The sequence below is a fragment of the Cetorhinus maximus genome, chromosome 15, assembly GCF_964194155.1.
Source record: "Cetorhinus maximus chromosome 15, sCetMax3.hap1.1, whole genome shotgun sequence".
In the NCBI taxonomy this organism is placed as follows: Eukaryota; Metazoa; Chordata; class Chondrichthyes; order Lamniformes; family Cetorhinidae; genus Cetorhinus; species Cetorhinus maximus.
In genome coordinates this window covers 28,035,198-28,055,236 of record NC_135893.1, presented here as the reverse complement: position 1 = coordinate 28,055,236, position 20,039 = coordinate 28,035,198, and the positions used below count along the sequence as shown (strand labels likewise).

Genomic DNA, 20,039 nt, shown 5'->3' with positions numbered 1-20,039 from the left:
CCGACCTCCTGGAGCACAAATTATTTATTAAATTAACTGATCTAAGCCATGTGCCTACAGTACCTTTAATTAAAGATCTTTCTTAACCCTTTACATGTCTTTGTTTTGTGTCCTGCCAGGATTTTTAATATTACAACTAATTTGCCAGGGTATTTATAACTGTCATGTTGAAAGGATTATATTTAATATAGCCAACAGTGATTAGACATTTTTACAATTTACTAATTTAGGTTACTCTTAAACTTATGTTCAGTGCTGGATTTGAGAACTTCAGGCTTCACACACTTGAACGAAGCACCTGGGAGGTAATACGAACATACGTAACGAATATGCAAACATCCAAGTTAGGAGCAGGAGTAGGCCACTCGGCCCCTCGAGCCTCATCTGCCATTCAATAAGAGCATGGCTGATCTCATTTTAACCTCAGCTCCACATTCTTGCCTACCCCCTTGCTTATCAAGAATCTATCTACCTCTGCCTTAAAAATATTCAAAGACTCTGCTTCCACCGCCTTTTGTGGAAGAGAGTTCCAAAGACTCACGACTCTCTGAGAGAAAAAATTCTTCCTCAGCTCTGTCTTAAATGGGCAACCCCTTATTTTTAAAAGTGACGCCTAGTTCTAGATTCTCCCACAAGAGGAAACATCCTCTCCACATCTATCCTGCCAAGACCCCTCAGGATCTTATACATTTCAATCAAGTCACCTCTTACTCTTCTAAACTCCAGTGGATACAAGCCTAGCCTGTCCAACCTTTCCTCATAAAACAAGCTACCCATTCCAAGTATTGTTATCCTTTAGGGAAGGAAGTCTGCCGTCCTTACCTGGTCTGGCTTACATGTGACTCCAGACCCACAGCAATGCGGTTGACTCTTAAATGCCCTCTGAAATGGCCTAGCATGCCACTCAGTTGAATCAATCCACTACAAAGTCTCAATAAAGGAATGAAACCGGACAGGCCAACTGGCATCAACCTAGGCACCGGAAACAACAATGTTAAACTCAGCCCTGTCGAACCTGCAAAGTTCTCCTTACTAATATCTAGAAGCTAGTGCCAAAATTGGGAGAGCTGTCTCACAGACTAGTCAAGCAATAGCCTGACAAAGTCATCCTCAGGGAATCATATCATATAGATAATATCCCAGACACCATCCCTGGATATGTTCTGTCACCGGGCAGGACAGACCCAGCAGAGGTGGTGGTTCAGCGGTATACAGTCAGGAGGGAGTTACCCTGAGAGTCCTCAGCGTCAACTCCGGACCCCATGAAGTCTCTTGGCATCAGGTCAGACATGGGCAAGGAAACCTCCTGCTGATTATCACATACCACCCTCCCTCAGCTGGCGAATCAGTACTCCTCCATGTTGAACACCACTTGGAGGAAGCACTGAGGGTAGCAAGGGTGCAGAATGTACTCTGGGTGGGGGACTTCTATGTCCATCACCAAGAGTGGCTCAGTAGCACCATTACTGACCGAGATGGCCAAATGCTAAAGCACATAGTTGCTAGACTGGGTCTGCAGCAGGTGGTGAGGGAACCAACAGGAGGGAAAAAGATACTTGACCTCATCCTCACCAAATAGCCTGCCGCAGATGCATCTGTCCATGACAATATCGTTAGGAGTGACCACTGCACAGTCCTTATGGAGACAAAGTCCCGCCTTTACATTGAGAATACCCTCCATCGTGTTGTGTGGCACTACCACCGTGCTAAATGGTATAGATTTTGAACAGGTCTGGCAACTCAAGGCTAGGCACCATGAGGCGCTATGGGCCATCAGCAGCAGCAGAACTGTACTCAAACACAATCTGTAACCTCATTGCCCGGTGTTTCCCGCACTCTACGATTACCATCAAGCCATGGGATCAACCCTGGTTCAATGAAGAGTTCAGGAGGGCATGCCAGGAGCAGCATCAGGCATACCTAAAAATGAGGTGTCAACCTGGTGAAGCTATAACACAGGACTATTTGCATGTCAAAGAGCATAAGCGCCAAGTGATAGGTAGAGCTAAACCATCCCACAACCAATGAATCAGATCTAAGCTCTGCAGTCCTGCCACATCCAGTCGTGAATGGAGGTGGGCAATTAAACAACTCACTGGAGGAGGAGGCTCCACAAATATCCCCATCCTCAATGATGGGGGAGCCCAGCACATCAGTGCAAAAGATAAGGATGAAGCATTTGCAACAATCTTCAGCCAGAAGTGCCGAGTGGATGATCCATCTCGGCTTCCTCCAGAGGTCCCCAGCATCACAGATGCCTGTCTTCAGCCAATTTAGTTCACTCCACGTGATATCAAGAAATGGCTGAAGGCACTGGATACTGTAAGGCTATGGGCCCTGACAATATTCCGGCAATAGTGCTGAAGACTTGTGCTCCAGAAATTGCTGTGCCCCTAGCTAAGCTGTTCCAGTACAGCTACAACACTGGCATCTACCCGGCTATGTGGAAAATTGCCCAGGTATGTACTGTACACAAAAAGCAGGACAAATCCAATCCAGCCAATTACCGCCCCATTAGTCTACTCTCAATCATCAGTAAAGTAATGAAAGGGGTCATCAACGGTGCTATCAAGCAGCACTTGCCTAGCAAAAACCTGCTCACTGGTGCCCAGTTTGGGTTCCACAAGGGCAATTCAGCTCCTGACCTCATTACAGCCATGGTTCAAACATGGACAAAAGAGCTGAACTCCCGAGGTGAGGTGAGAGTGACTGCCCTTGACATCTAAACCGCATTTGACTGAGTGTGGCATCAAGGAGCCCTAACAAAACTGGAGTTAATGGGAATCAGGGGGAAAATTCTCCACCGGTTGGAGTCATGCCTAGCATAAAGGAAAATGGTTGTGGTTGTTGGAGGTCAGTCATCTCAGCTCCAAGATATCACTGCAGGAGTTCCTCAGGGTAGTGTCCTTGGCATAACCATCTTCAGCTGCTTCATCAATGACCTTCCTTCCATCATAAGGTCAGAAGTGGGGATGTTCACTGATGACTGCACAATGTTCAGCATCATTCACGACTCCTCAGATACTGAAACAGCCCATGTCCAAATGCAGCAAGACCTGGACAATATCGAGGCTTGGGCTGGCTGACAAGTGGCAAGTAGCATTCATGCCACACATGTGCCAGGCACTGACCATCTCCAATAAGAGAGAATCCAACCATCGCCCCTTGATGTTCAGTGGCATTACCATCACTGAACACCCCAATCTCAACACCCTGGGGGTTGACATTGACCAGAAACTGAACTGGACTAGCCAAATAAAAACCGTGGCTACGAGAGCAGGTCAGAGGCTAGGAATCCTGCAACAAGTAACTCACCTCCTGACTCCCCAAAGCCTGTCCACCATCTACAAGGCACAAGTTAGGAGTGTGATAGAATACTTCCCACTTGCCCGGATGAGTGCAGCTCCCACAACACTCAAGAAGATACCACCCAAGACAAAGCAGCCCACTTGATGCCTGACGCACTGTGGCAGCAGTGTGTACCATCTACAAGATGCACTGTAGGAATTCACCAAGGCTCCTTAGGCAGAACCTTGCAAACCCACCACCACTAACACCTAGAATGACAAGGGCAGCAGATACATGGGAACACCACCACCTTGGAGGTTCCCCTCCAAGTCACTCACCATCCTGACTTGGAAATATATCGCCGTTCCTTCACGGTCGCTGGGTCAAAACCCTGGAACTCCTTCCCTAACAGCACTGTGGGTGTACCCACACCACATGGACTGCAGCGGTACAAGAGGCAGCTCATACCACCTTCTTAAGGGCAACTAGGAAAGAGCAATAAATGTTGGCCTAGCCAGCAAAGCCCACGTCCCATGAATGAAAGAAAAAAGGTATTAGTCTAGTAAACCTTCTCTGAACTGCTTCCAATGCATTTGCATAATACCTTAAATAAGGAGACCAATACTGTACACAGTACTCCAGGTGTGGTCTCACCAATGCCCTGTGTAACTGAAGCATAGCCTCCCTACTTTTATATTCAATTCCCCTCGCAATAAACAATAACATGCTCTTAGCTTTCCTAATTACTTGCTGTAGCTGCGTACTAGCCTTTTGCGACTCATGCACTAGGATGCCCAGATCTCTCTGCATCTCAGAGCTCTGTCATCTCTCACCATTTAGAAAATATGGGCCTGAAACTTGCGCGCGCCTGACCCGAACGCACGTAAAATTGTGCGAAATGACATTGGGTGTGCATCCCGACGTCATCACACGCATGTGCAATACTGAGGTCGGCAGGCATGCGTGGGAGTTGGAGCAGCGCCCGCTGATGATTAAAGGGCCAATTAAGGTCATTAAAAAGTCTATTAACCATGATTTTACATTGCCCGTATCATTTTTAGCTCATCGTGCGAGCAGAATGGGTGACGGAAATCACGTTTTGATCATTTCCTCATCCACGGGCGGGATAAAAGGCCCCAGAGCAGCTGCACTTTCTCTGTTATTGCCGGTTCGTTGCTGTGTGAGGACAGAGTTGTCCCAGAGTTTCTTTGCATCTTGTTTGATTGTCGAGCCTGCCTTTCAGCATCTCAGGTCCCCATCTTCCCGGGAAGGTTCCCCTGAGTATTACAGCACAGCGCTCCTTCATTTTCAAGGCACTGCTCCTCTGCATCCCATCTAATGGGGATAGTGTATTCCGCTGATGGAACCTCCTCTGAAGAGGAAGAGAGGGGCAAAAAATGAGCAACAAAAAAGAGAATTGAAATGATAAATTCTACTTCAAATTAAATTCTGACAGTTGTACAAAGGGATGCAGGTTCAAACTGATTTGAGGGACATTGTCACAAGGCTATGCTCTTATTTTTTGAAATATGATTTTTCAACTTACGACTTGCTGGAAATTTTGCAATTTGAACTGAGATAGAGCAAACTGCTTAAAAATGCAAGGCCACATTCCAAGGTGAAGATGACAAAACAAACAAATCACGTTCAGGGGAGTGTGAAGAGAGAGACATTTCCTATAACCCAGACACTCATTAGAACTCATAACTGTCCAAGGAAAGGACATTAAAAATGCAAAGTGCTGGATAATGAAACAATGGCTGCCACAGATAGGCACACCCAAACCCCTTGGAAATAAACAATGGGTGAAGTATTCCAAGGCAAAGCTTCCCAGCCACTAGAGAGAGATTGCAAGTGGCACAGGAAGTGTCAAGAAAGTCTTCAGCAGAGAAAACAGGCTGAAGGCTGCTCTCTCTCCCTCTCCCTCCTTCGGAATAAACATGTCACCGGTGTTCGAGAAGCCAGCTCTACCAGAAACCTACCAGCAAACTGAGATTTCATAATAATTGCAACATCTTCTGCATCTGACCACATCTTAGAAACCAGCTAACCCAAATCGGCCGCAGCCTTTAAAATGTACACCTCAAGGACAATCAAAGGACACTTAGCCATATATTCTTTTACCTTTTCTTCATTGGACTCTAGCTCCCCTTATGTGTGTGTGTGTGTGTGTGTATCTACGTATGGGCCTGAATAACTGCATGAGGGCCAAATGCTTGACATTGCATTTTCATTATTTTTCTCAGGTTTAGTGATTAATAAATTTGCTCTTTCTTTGACTCAAGAAAACCCTGCTTGATTGGTTTCTTATTGCTCAGAGCTTAAATAGTTAAATACGTCCTGATTTGGAAAAGGTGTATTCTCGTGAAAAAGAAACTTAAACCTTTGTTGTGGCCAACCGAGGAGGTTGAATAGAGGGGAGCCAGTTCATGCTTTCTCATCAGGTCCTAACACACTTTAAGACTGATGTTAGAAAGTTCTTCTTACAAAAGAAAGAACTTATATTTATATAATGCTTTAGCCAATAGCCTACAGCCAATGAATGACTTTTCAAAATGTAATCATTGTTGTTTTGTAGGCAGGCACAGCAGCCAATTCAGGGAATCTAAAACACGGGGATCACAGTCTCAGAATAAGGGGATGATCATTTGTCACTGAGATGAGGAGAAATTACTTCACTCAAAGGGTTCTGAACCTTTTGAATTCTCAACCCGGAGGGCTGTGGATGCACTATCGTTGAATACTGGGATAGACAGATTTTTGGTCTCTCGGTGAATCAAGGGATATGGGGAATGGGTGGGAAAATGGAGTTGAAGCCCAAGGTCAGCCATGATCATGTTGAATGGTGGAGCCACAAACAGCAAATGAATGAATGAACAAACAAAAAAATAATCTGTTTTGATAGAGTTGATTAAGGGATAGATATTGGCTAGCAGAGCAGGGCAATTCCCTATCTTTCTTCAAAAAAGTGCCATGGGATCTTTTATGTCCACCTAATCAGGCAGATAGTCCCTAAATTTAACATTCATATGAAAGACTGCATCTCTGACAATACAGAACTCCCTCAATACTGCACAATGCATCCAAGTGTAAGTTTAGATTTTGTGCTCCAGCTCTGGATTGCAGCTTGAATCTATAAATGTTAGGGTCAGAAGCAACAGTGCTTTCACTGAGCCACGCGAACAAAGAAGTAATCAACAATGTGGACTTTGACTTTCATCGCAGAGGCTGGAATCCTTTAGCGAGAAGTTGTGTGTTGTCATGGGAGGACTATAGGTTATTTCTGGATGGATGAGCTGAGATGTGTGTCACTTAAGAGTTGAGTTCTGAGGGTAACAAATATGTTATAATGCAAGAAGTCTGAGGCAGGTTCAAAAGAGTGAAGTACAGTGCCTAGCAGGACAGCGCCACAAGCCTGAGGGTCAAGTTCCAATGCTGCCTGTCAGTCAAATCTGGCAGCTGCATTTGAGTTAAACTTTGAGAGTTCTTAGAAGTACCAGTGGTGAGATTATCTTCCAGTTTTGCATCAATGCCCCACCCCCAGTCAATATATGTTTAGATCCTCAACATACATTCTAAATATGCAAATAAATTTCAATTTAACAAAGATGAGCAATTACACTTTACAAATGGAGACGGATCTTGTCTAGGGTATAAGATGTTAGATTACTTCTCTGATAGGATACCCTACACTCTTCAGGCAGAATTATCCTCCACCTACTGCAGGGTTAAGCCTAAGTTAGCAACAGGGAAAACCACTAGGATATTTTCATTTCCTCCTTCACTCCGTAATTCAGTGCATAGATAACTCCTGCAGCTTTAAAGGCTGGTGGTTGACTGACAACCAATTTTCTGTCAGCGGAGTTCATCTTTTAACTATAAGGAAGCTGCCCAATGACAAAGTTCCCTAGCCAACTGAAGACCTTCAGAAGGTTACACAAGAGGCCTCTTCCCCAGGGCCTCAAAACTCGAGGAGAGTAAAATCCCATTTGAGTGGGTTGCAAAATGGGCAATGTTGCATCTGCTGTCCGCCTTATGCATGCTGGATATTCAGACTGAAGTCAAGGGAACCAAATATTGGGCACTACATATAAGAGGCGGCAGGTGTGATACCGCCTGCTTTGCATCCCCAGCCAAGTTGAATTTCATTCAGAAGTACTTATCTTCTTCAGTCATCCTTTTCCCACTCATTTGAATCTTGATTTCAATATGGTAAGAAAAGCAGGAGAGGAAAATGTACAGGAGTCTGTTTGGAGCTGTGAAGTCACAAGAGACTAAAGTTCAGAGCAGCGTTGCTGTACCAAGGGAAGAAAGATTGCAGCAAAGCGAGAGGCATTGGAGGCGAGCAGTAAAGAGAAAGGATCCATCAGACAACTGGGCTTTTCTTATATCCTGTAAAGAATTGTGAGAGGGTTGCTGATGGGGAAGCATTATCCAGATTGCGAACAGAATGGGGTTTCCGAGGAACATGGCATAAACTTTCCGTTACCCACCTTGTTACTTTGCATGAAAAACTTCAATGTAGCCCACTTTTTAATTTTTCTCCTTCCCTCACAGCCACAGCTTGCACAAACTGCCAGCTATTCAACCATGACAACCTCACCATGCAAGCATATGAGATGATGCTCGATTGACATGATCTTGGAGGACGAGGTAGCATACAAGGAGGCGGCAGAAGCTAAACAAGATTAGGTCAGGCCTGCCTGCACATCCTGACCTCCAGGGAAGAGGCAGTCATGGCCATTATTGGAATGGCTGTTGCTGTGGTTGTGGCCAGGGGCGGGGCTGAAATCATTAAATGTATATCTGCATACATACTCCTCCTCCCCACATCCCATGTTCTCCTCATCCCACTGTCTTCTAATTTACAAGCTGTGGATGGTGCAAGCATACACCTCTTACTACCTCCGCCTCCCCCCACCCCCCCAATCGGATTGGCCGGCAGATCTCAGAGGCAGGACACCCTCCCTTATAAGCTCTGCTGAGTGTTAAATGGCTGCGGACAGTCAACATTGGCAGGGAAATGCTGATATCCGGAAAATCCTGCCCATTGGTTCCACTGCAGGGGACTCAGAGGAGAACTTTGTTGATGCAGCCTGCAGAAAATTGCTGGTGAGATTGCAGGACAAAATGCTTGGTGCATTGGGAAACCTGTTCGAAAGGGTGCGGTCAATGCCAAGGAGCAAGTGCAATAAGTTATATTTGTATAGCGCCTTTAACATAATGAAATATGCTAAGATGCTTCACAGGAGAATTATAAAACAAAATATGAGACTGAGCCACATAAAGGGATATTAGATCAGATGACCAAAAGCTTGGTCAACGAGGCAGGGCTTAAGGAATGTCTTAAAAAAGGAAATGAGGTAGAGAGGCGGAGAGGTGCAGGGAGGGAATACCAGGGCTTGGCGTCTAGGCAACAGAAGGCACAGCCACCAATGGTGCAGCGATTAAAATCAGGGATGCTCAAGAGAACAGCATTAGTGGGGAGCAGAGATCTCAGAGGATTGTCGGGCTAGAGGAAATTACAGAGGTCAGGAGGGATGAGGCCATGGAGGGATTTAAAAACAAAGATGAGAATTTTAAAGTCAAGAAGTTGCTTGACTGAGAGCCAATGTAGGTCAGTGAGCATAGGGGTGATAGGGGAATGGGACTTGCTACGACTTAAGACACAGTGTCATGACAGTGGATCACAGCCCAAATTACTTACAGGCGTATTGAACTTCTTTGAGGGAGACATGTTTGTTTTAAAACAAGGCATACAAGCAAAAGCTGGCCGAGACTGTAAAGTAACCATTTTCTGGAACATTCCTATGTGGATTATTCTTGACCGACTAGTCCAGAGAGGCCCTGGAATGTCGCACCTAAAAAGGTGTCAAGGCCCACTTCAGACAGATACTTTGAAAGGAGAGATACAATGCAACAGGCTGAACTCTAATCGCCTGTGATTGCAGAGACAATGGAGACTGATTACCACCTCAGCAGAAACCATCTCCTGTTGAGTTATCTCTCAGAATATGGACATGATCTGAGTTGAAAGAGAACAGATTCTGGGCAAAAGACATGTTTGTTTTTCCATTCCAGGAATACACAAGGGAATGGGTTAAAAAGCCAGTTCCAAACCTCATCTGTGTGCTATAGTGTTCTAGTTCTGGTGCACTAGTGTGTGTTGTAAAGGTCACAGCAGAAGAATAGCAATTAGACATCCCTGCACCTTAGACGTAAAAGTCTCTCTCTCTGTGCTGGAGGCAAGTCACAAGTCAGCAAAGCCACAGTCAAAAAGGAAACAGGACAACTTCTTCAGCTAACCTGGAGAACCAAGCATCTCCAAGCCAACTGCTCAACAGCCAAATGCAGTTCTACTGGAATCACCCAATATAATGGCCACAACGTTTTGCCATCTACTCCTCACGGATAAGCAGCATCTGATTGTCGATATCGCAACTTCCATTGCAGAACAAACAGTTGCCATCCAATGTCTGAGTGCTGCAGTGGAAGCTCAGGCTGCTGCCTTCATGGCTGTGGATTACAATGCTCAAAGAGGCTTGCAGTGTGTCACAGCAGGTCAGCAATCTGTCCTTCAACAGATTGTTAGGATTACTGAGGTATGGCCCATGGGAGTGGCTGTAGCTCCACAGAGCAGGAACCCGCTTTCAGGGTGACAGCATTCATCCTCCCGCCCCCTGCTACTCTACCAGTGCCTGTACTGATCCCGGTCAGCCAACCTGCCCAGACTTGTGTCGCCCGCGCCGAAATCATGCAATCCACAGCCGGGCCTTCTAGAACAAGAGCTGCCCAAGGTCGTTCTGCAAAGCCACCTGCAGTCTCTCCCACTGAAAGTCAACAACCTTCCACCATCCATACTGCAACTACTGGGGTAGCACTGTATAGGAGCACTAGAACAGGCAAAGGAACAAAGAGGACAAGTTCTAAGGAACTGCACAAGGGTGATTAGTTGACTTCTGTCTGCAATACGGCATGATTTCATGTATAAATTTGGTATGGAATGTTTATTTTGTGGTGTCCTTAATTTTTGCAAGGTCTACAAGCAGACACCATGATGGTCAGTTGTAGAGGGAGGGGAAGGTGTCGGACTCTTGATGAAGAGAAAATTAGAGTTGTGGTTACTGGTATTGTGCTTGGATGAGTTCTTTGCAGACAACCCAGCATAAATTGGCTGTCTTCTCTCTTCCTATTCATCCTCCTCCTCCTCCTCATGTTCCTGCACCTCAGCTTCTCGCTCTATAGGTGGTGGCAGGTGTTATCCCCTTCCCAGTTTGTGCATCATGCAGCAGGCCACTACAAATCCTGACACCCACTCTGCTAGGTCCTCCAGGAGGGTCCAGGCAGCAGAAGCATTATGTCACAGTTTGTTGGCAGCACGGATTTCATTGTATGTATGTTGTACATGTGTGTGGGAGTGGAGGCATCCATGGAACGCTCTCATTGTGCAGCAGCCCCCATTTGATTTTGTCGTGAGGGCTCAAATACAGCTGGCACAGCAGACTGCCACAGAATAAAGGTATCATGACTGTTGCTAGGATACCAGGCACTAATCTGCATGATACGCTGCCTATTATCACACACCAGCTGGATGTTGAGGGAGTGGAATCCCTTTTGGTTTCAGAATAGGACAGAGTTGAGACCGATGTCTGAAAAGTGATGTGGCTTCAGTTTATAGCATCCATGGGGAAGGCTGTAATCGTAGTGAAGCCACGTACTCGCTCCACTTGCTGGTCTCTGGCAAGACGGAATGAAAATGCAGTCAGCGCTCCTTGAATAATGAGCTTTGGTGATCTCCTTTCCACAACAGTAGGTGGCAAACGGCAAGATGATACACATATCACGGGCTCTTGCCTGGTAGGAGCCAGACGCATAAAGGTTCATCACCACTGTCACCCTCACAATCACTGGCAATACAGAACTTGCCCTGCTCTGGGGTGGAGGTTGTATCTGCAGCAGATTGCAGATTTCCGTGAGGGCATCCTCATTATAGCTCAGACGTCTTGCACATTGTTCCTCACTGTGATTCAGGTGGAAGAATTGCTCCCTGAACACTCTGGGTTGCTATGGCCTCCTGCTGTGAGCCCTTCTCCTCCTCCCTCTTCCAGCAGCTTGTCCTGCTTTGCCTGGCCTCTGATCATTCTCACAGCCCCACTTTATTCCAAGGAGGAGGTCTACCAGCGCACCCACGTCTGGGAAAAATTGGGTTGTGCAGAAGTTTTGATGTCAGCAAAAGTCCTTCGGCATCTGCCACACCATTCCCTGCGGACGTTTGCAACTTTAAAGAGCTTTGGAAAGCACCAACCATTTGCAGAATCATAATGTTAGGGAGGAGAGCACCCCTCCCTGCAGCACTTGGCTGTTAATTGGCTTGCGACAGGCCTTCCGCCCCCATACGGGCAGAAAGTTTGTCTCCGAGAGCTGCTGGCCAAACAAATGGCCGGCATCTCTCTGGTCCCAGCAGCACCACTGGGAGCAGTGGCCGCTCCTGGGACTGCAACAGTCCCTGAGGGCCACGATTTGCAGTGGAGCTGGACTTTAAGCTAAGTCCAGGGTCTTGTCTGGGCCAGGCTGGCAGGCCAGGCCGAGGGGGTGGGAGAGTGGGTGGACGGGGCACGGGGAGAGTAGAAACGCGGGATGGGTCGGGTGGGGTGGGGGTCATAGGCGAAGAACTTGGGTGGGGCATCCGATGAGGATAGAGGGGCCTGTAAAGGGGGCAACCTCACCACCACCTTGAACAGCCAGCCCAGTAAAACCCAGCAGGCTGGATACTTGGATCCAGCCTCCCACCATTACAATAAAATCTCAGCGGAGGAGGCCCTTAGGTGATGACTTGCTACTCAAGGTTCTTGCTTGGGCTTCAGACAGGTAGATGAGCCTCTCGATACCTCCCCCATCGCTGGTGAAGTTGCAGCAGGCGCAGTTGGGTAGCTGCTGAGAACAGTGCTGATGGTGTGGCATCCAATTTCATTCCCCCCACCTCACCTTCCAATGTTCCCCAGGGGATCACAAAATTCAGCCCGAGGAGAAAGATATAGGGCGGGATCATTCCAGATTTGCGCTAAGCGTGGTAACAGGTGGGAAAAAGAAGGTTTTACCTGCTGGCCGCAATGGCAGCTTTTCACGCCGTATCATCCCAATCCCGCCGCATTAATCATGCATTCCCAGGAAGCATGCCGTTTCGACGGCGGGCCAGATCTCATTCACCCACCATGACATCACCTCGCCTCTTTCTCACGCCAGGCGCCATATGTAAAGTGCAGCCGCATGCACACCTCTCAGCGCTCGCAGATCAGGACTGCTGCACAAAAGACATGGCCCTAAAAGGCAAGAAGACTACAGCTGCCTGATTCAGTGATGCATCCCTGGGGTGCCTCTGGATACAGCTGCAGCCCACCGCAATGTCCTCTACCCCCGCTCTGGCCACAGGAGGCCCATCAGTGTCACCACTCCAGCTTGGGAGGCGGTGGTAGAGGTGGTCAGTGCCAATGCTGCGCAGAAGAGGTCGGCCATCCAATGCAGAAAGAGGATGAATGATCTCATCCATGTCACCAGGGTAAGGAAACCATCTCAGCACTCTAAACTCACACTCACAAGGCCATCACATGTTCACTGGCATCTCATTCACTGCCAGCTCAAGGGACATCACCACTTACTCTCTCACACACACTCTCACATCTCCATTTGGCCTCATCTCCTCTGGAGACTGTCTCCTCAGCCCTCACCACCTTGAGGCCACTTACACAGATCAACATGTGTCACCACACACACCCTGGGATACCCTCCTTCCCCAGTAATGCCCTAGCCCTGCAGTCTCTTCCATTGCCTGCAGCCACTTCTCCCCCTTTCCTCAAGCAAGCCATAGCCCTGCAGCTATTGAAAAGCCACCCTCACCTTACAGCTGGTCTGGTAGGTAGAGACCTGCCCGTGAGCCGCCTAAAAGTGATGTCGTGCTGCCTGCGAAGCCTGGCCCTGATGATTGTGAGCGTTATCCAAAGCAAGTTAGGCAAACAAGCCTCGAAGTGCCAAGTGAAGTGCAGCTCACCAGGTGCACGTCGCTTATGTTCAGTGGTGAAACACATCAGTGTGCCCGGATGATCCAGCATGGGGGGATGATTCCGGCAAGCTGGGCTTATAATGATATGTAAATGTATTACAATGAAGTTCCCGGTGTGCAGCAGCGGGAAACGCGGCCCACCATTGATGGGTGGAGCCGACAATTGCAAAGTGGTTTCATGACATCCCGAAACTGATTTTTGGTCTTCCCCCTATATTGTCCACTCACGCCTGCCATGATGCCCAATGCCAGCGGGCACAGGAAATTGCACCCGTGGATAAGCACTAGAATGATCAAATGCGGTGGAATTGATAAGTCCTAAATGTATGACCGTGGCATAATGGGCAACACCCTGGACACTGGCTCCATATTTCAACCCCTTTGTCACTGAGAAAAAAGAAAAGAAGTTATGTGAACAGCAGATGACCATTACACATGGACAGAAGTAGCAAGGGAACTCTCAAAATGGATATTCCAATCACTTCTGTCCTTACTGGATTCAAGCCCAGTTCCTGGAAGTGAAAGCCCACACATTCCAAGTGAGAAAGATTTCCATCTGTACACGAAGCAAACTGCAAACTTAGAATCAAAGAAATTCTTGCACAACAGTTGATTGAAAACACAGGCATGACAACACTTCAACATTCTTTGGGGGCTCTCACATGAAGGTGTGATTTCTCACCCTCACACCTGAGCAACATGTTCCCTCCCCCTGTATGAGAGCATTCCCAGCATTGCTCTTAACTTTCTGTCACTAGAAAGCAACAGGAACCATGGAGGTGGAACAAATCCTGTCATTCACAGCAGCAGTGAACCCCCCCACCCACCACCCCCCTCTCCCCCTCTTATCAAACCTATGAGACCTCAAGTGAAACCATGGTTTTTATTAAAGGGTTTCATTGCAGGTATGAATGCTGGAATGCCCCACGGCATGGATGAAAAATCAAAAGACCTTGGGAATGTTATATTTAAACAGGTTACCGAAGCGAAATGGGGAAAAATGAGGTGAGAAAGAAGAAAGAGTGAGAAGGAGGAAAGAAGAAGTGACTGTCAATGACTGTTGTCCTCGGTGACCAATGTTATTGACACACCAGCCTTATTAATGATTGGGCAGCGCAATTATTTGGCTTACTAATGAAACTTTTATCTCTTAAGAGTTGTCCATCACTGATATTTTTTAATATCTGAGGTCAAGAAGTCAGATTGAGATAATGTACCATTCACAAGAGAGAATTGTCTAATGTACCTTCTGTAACTCATTTAAAAATCTATATAAAATAAAACACTGGTAGAGTGCTCTCCAAATGAACATTTGGTAATTATTCCATATCAGCCATACAGGCCAGAAAGGGTCAAACGCTGGTCTCTACTGAGTTAGCTGTTTCTGAAGCCATGGTTGTAGGAGAGTTATGAGTGGAGCTGAAGGTGGGAAGTGGAATCAGGCAGGATTCCCACACTAGATCTCTTTCATGGCAGATGTGTGCATATGGGTTTTGGGCAAAGGCATGATTGGCCTTGGCTATGGTGCCTTCCACAGTTTAATACCCTACAGAAATGCACTGTTCAGTCTCACACATAAAGAATGGTGCCAGAAGACTGTTGACATCTATAATCACAGCATAAATCACTGCTGAAGAAGAGGGGGAGAGTTCTCTCCAGTGTCGCCCATCCAACATCACTAAAAAAGGATTATCTGGTCATTATCACAGTGCGGTTTGTTGGAGCTCGCTGTGTGCAAATTGGCTGCTGTGTTTCCCAAATGACAATAGTGACAATATTTTAAAAGTATTTCACTGGCTGTAAAGCACTTTGGGATGTCATGAGGTCATGAACAGCACTATATAAATGCAAGTATTTCTTTCTACTTTACATAAGATCATCACACATCGTCCAGGCAACACACAAGTTCATAAAGGCAATTACTCTGCTTTGTTGGTACAACATCTCCCCTTGCTGCACAGTTGTCCCTGAGTCTGAAGGTCAAGGTGTGAGCTGCACATTGGGGTTTGAGTACATAATCCAGGCTTTGTCGTGAAATACTGAGAGAGCGCTGCAACTTTGGAGTACGTTACTGTCTAACAGATGAGAGACTAAACCCAAGTTGTGTCTAACTTTTAAACATCCCATGATACTCATTGAAGAAGGGTAGGGGGCTCCCCCAACTGTCCTGGCCAACATTTCTCCTTCAACCTAAAACAGACTAACTGGCCATCTAAATCATAGTTTGTTGGTTATAGCTGGTGCAAAATGGCTGCCTATATAACAACAATCGATGCACTTTAAAAAGTAATTAATTATGAGAAGTGCTATGAAATGGCACGATAGATAACCTCTACAGATGCTGTCACACGAACGCTGAATTTCGAGTAATTTTATCTTTGGGAGAGGGAAGAACAAATGTTTTATATTAAGTTTGGCCCAAAATAAAAGTAAAATATATTTGATTTAGGATTAACAGCAACCATCATAGGGAGGCCTCCATCCCATCTGTCTGGGCTAGCTTCTTACCCAGGTCCCAGGAGTGAGAAGATGGCCTACTAACACACTGCACCACCCGGTCCCTGAGTGCTTCCAAGAATTTGATTTAAGAAGGCTTGTCACGAAAGTGTTGGGAAGTTGTACCATCTGTTGCAAATCTGCACTCAATACTCAACTATTGTGTTAATCTGAATAATGATGTTTACCCTCTGCACAGCCTCGGATATATTTGTGTTATAATTCTTTCCTCATTTGGGCTAATTTACACAGTTTGCTGTCAATCCGCATCCAGTTTCTCATGAAAGTGTCAGTCACTTCAGCACATGATGTACATGTGAATTATCCACTTTGTGATGTGATGAATTAGAGGAACTCAGTGACTGAATGTTACAGATTCCCTTTACCATTCCCAAACTCCTTTCTTTTGTTTTAATTTTAATGTAAGGTCATGGCATTTCTCCAGGTTTTACACACGTGCTACAGCTGTTGTTAGGGCAGGAGCCTGGGGCGTTGATGGGAATATTTAGAGGAGTAGCTAAGTAAACAAAGAGAGGACATGCTTTACTGTAGTACAAGAGATAATGACAGCTCATTGTGTGCTGGTTCTGCTTTCTCTCTTCACCAACACTCCATTATGTATAGGGACATTATTTATTTTCAGGATCCTTTAAACCCACCGAATGAGTGCAGTGCTTCCCTTCCTGAAACAAAAAGCTGACGACTTCAGCTAACACTACCCACAATCCCTAAGGCCTTCTGACTTGTTGACAGGAGCGCAACGATTTAACAGCGAGTCAGCTCACATCAGTTATTCCCTCCCTTCCACTCCCAAAGGCTCATGCTGGGCTACAGAGCTATAGGAGCCAGCCACCCTCCTGCATTTTGTTCAGTAGCCATTCTCTCTGTGTGAAGCTATAAAGCACTGGCAGACTCTGACAATAGGGAACATCACACTCAAACCCATTCCTTGTCTATCTCAGTGTCACAGAGGAACAGGAATAGGCCAGTTAGCCCTTTGAGCCTGTTCCAATATTCAATAAGATCATGTCTGACTTGTGACCTAATTCCATATACCCATCTTTGCCACATATATCCCTTGTTATATGTGGTTAATAAAATTCTATCAATCTCAAATTTAAAATTAATAATTGATCTAGCATCAAATGCCATTTGCAGAAAAGAGTTCCAAACTTCTACCAATCTTTTGTGTGAAGAAGTTTTTCCTAATTTCATTCCTGAAGGGTCTGGCTCGAATTCACAGAATAAGTTCCGTACTCCTAGACTCCCCAGCTAGCAGAAATAGTTTCTCCAAATCTACTCTATCTGTGCCCCCTATTAACTTGAATAATTCAATCAAAATACCTGTTAGCTTTCTAAATTACAGGTGCTCCCACTCCTAATTTAACCCTTGGAGTTCAGGTATCATTGTTGTAAATCTATGCCAGACTCCCTCCACGGCCAATATATCCTCCCTAACATTCACATGTACATGTGTGTAGGCACAGACATATACCCACACACATGCAATCAAACCTTCCAGCAGGAGTTGCTGGGCAGCTATCAAGCCTGGGAACCTGGGCTGATTTCTCTGTCCTTGGCCAGGGCCAGTCCTATTACCTTTGCTACCTTGATGGCTGAGTTCACCAAGTTTAGTACTGACTGGGGATCAGACCTTATTGTGTGGCTCAGTTCCACACTGGGCAGTGTATTTAGCAACATGCTCTTCACAGTCCAATATTTTGAATTCCTTTTATATGTGCTAATCAGGGTGCAGGTTGATGTTGTTGAGCACTGCCAAACAGTATTCTTCTCTTTGCACCCTGTGACAGTATCAAGCACTTCCAGATCATATATAGAATGGACCACATGCATAAGGTCTTCACTACATGTCTCTGAGAAATCCCCATACTGCACCGAAATAATATTTTCATCTCCTACACTCCAGCCTTATTGTCTCTTCATCCAATGTGGAAGCTTAGTGGCCACTAATGCCAAATTTGAGGGTCATTTTGAGCTGTAGTCTAAATTCTACTGGAATCTTAATTAAGAATGCCTCAACTAATTTCACTAAGTACCTATGACAGCTGTCAGAGAGAAGAGACTTTCATCTATCTGTCTTTGCGCATTTGAACAAAGACCCCAGAAAACTACATCTGTCATCCAGTCCCCTTCAGTCCTGATTTTAATCCACAAATATGTTATAACTCCACTCTGTAGACTAACAGTCCTCAAAGAGTTGTACAAAGCAAATCTCTGCTTTTATCAGAGTTGTTCTCTATTTTATTTCTTTCCCTTAGCTACACAGTTCTCCTCAGGAAAAAACAGTGGGGAAGCCCATATCAGCTCTTCTTTTTATTCAGAAACCTGGATGAATACCAAGGTCCAAAGGAGTGGAGTGGAAAAATCACAGGAGCATACATCATACAGCACAGAAGGAGGCCATTCAGCCAATTGTTCTTATGAAGGCTCTTTTGAAAGAGCTGTAGAATTCGTCCCACTCCCCTATTCTTCTATACCCAAAGCTCTGCATGTTTTTTCCTTTTCAAATATTTATCTAATTCCCCTTTGAAAGCTGCTGTCAATTCTGCTTCCACCACCCATTCAGGTCACAACAACTCACTGTGTAAAAATAAAGTCTCCTTCTCCCCTCTCCCAATCCCAGTTCTATGGACAACTATCTTAAAGTAATATAGAGAAATGTAGTAAGAAAGAGTTTGTGGTTTAGTGCTGCCTGCAGTGTTCAATTGTTTTGTGTTGGATTATGTGAGCCTGGTAACTGATCTATGCTCACTGTGCTTGATTGGTTAAGCCTGGGTGTTGACTCAGAGTAAAGTAAACAAACACCACAGAAGCTGTTACAAGTTGCTAGAGCTGGGATGAGCATGGTGCAGACATTTTGTGAATGCAGAGATATTTTAAAACTCTTGTAAATAAATCTGTTCCACAGAGCCAAAACAGAGAAGATATTTCCTCTGTTGGACGATACAACTTTTTGAGGACTGTTAGTCTACAGAGTGGAGTTATAACATATTTGTGGATTAAAATCAGGACTGAAGGGGACTGGATGACAGACGTAATTTTCTGGGATCTTTGTTCAAATGCCCATTCAAAAGGGCCCATAATCTGAATAATCTTTTTCAGGTTAATAGAAACCTGGATCCCCAAAAGGCTGGAATGTTGGCATAATTGGAGTTTTCAAGATTGAGATTGATAGATTTATTTTAATTTAGGGTATCAAAGGATAGGGAGGTAAGGCAGGTAAATGGAGTTCAGGTGTAGCTAGCTATGATCTAATTGAATGAGCAAGCTCCAGGGACTGAATGGTCTACGCCTGTTCCTACCCCCCTATGTAAGTGGGGACAGGATTAGCTCGGCTGTGTTGTACTAAGAGTTGAAGGGCCTACAAGCTGTCTACATTCATGCATGAAGAATGATTACGAGGGAGAAGTAGCAAAACTGGCTGGAGTGAACTGCACTGGCATGAGTCAGCACCTTCAGGGAGGGAGGAGAGAAATTGGAGGAAAAGGAATCGTCAAAATCTCTCAAGGGCATTGGAAGAGCTAACATCATCACTGGGAGGCTCCATCACATTCTGGGAGAATCAGAAGTAGCTTCAACAACAGAAATGTGAATGCAAAACAGCACCCCTGCTACCCCACCCTAGAACAGAACAGAAGAAAACCTCTTTAAACTGTAGCTACGGTAGCTAGAAGCTTTTCCCTGACCGAATGTCAACAGAGGCAGACATACAGAGTTTATATACTGATGACTGCGATTCGAGACAGCTGCAAATTGAGCGTCCCTTGTACTTCAAGCAGGAGTGCAGACAAGGCCTTTTGAAATGCATTGATAACCCAGTTCATGTTTGTGTGTATAAATAACGGCAGGCTGAGCTCTTTGAGTCCAGTCTAATCTCCAGATACTGGCTGCGCTGTGCCCCGTTCAGTGACGACTGCTGGCTTGCACTCAGATGCACACTGTCAGTTTATCTTTCTGCCCCGTCGACCGACAATACGCTTTTCAACACCTCCAGCCTGTACTTTGATAATATCTTTAATTATTTTGCCAGCACATTCCTGAGTGAAAATATGTGACTGCTGAAAAACAACCAAGATGCTTGTTCACATGTCTTAGAGAACAATGTGTGAATTTAAAATAAGACACTGCATGGATTGAGAGCTGTATGTGTTTGTGTATCTGTGTGAGAAAGATTTTC

The 20,039-nt window shown here is 45.6% G+C and overlaps 1 long non-coding RNA gene across 2 annotated transcripts in view; it reads left to right on the top strand.

Moving 5' to 3' along the window:
• LOC144691196 (uncharacterized) overlaps positions 1-20,039 on the top strand; it is a 58,880-nt gene that overhangs the window by 7,577 nt on the left and 31,264 nt on the right. Inside the window, exons 4-5 of one of the 2 annotated variants that reach the window (XR_013579053.1) lie at positions 7,846-8,088; positions 9,435-10,257. The exons of the other annotated variant lie outside the window; for it this stretch is intronic. This is a non-coding gene — a long non-coding RNA (uncharacterized LOC144691196). Of the gene's footprint in view, positions 1-7,845; positions 8,089-9,434; positions 10,258-20,039 lie in introns of those variants that run through there. 2 annotated transcript variants of the gene reach the window in all.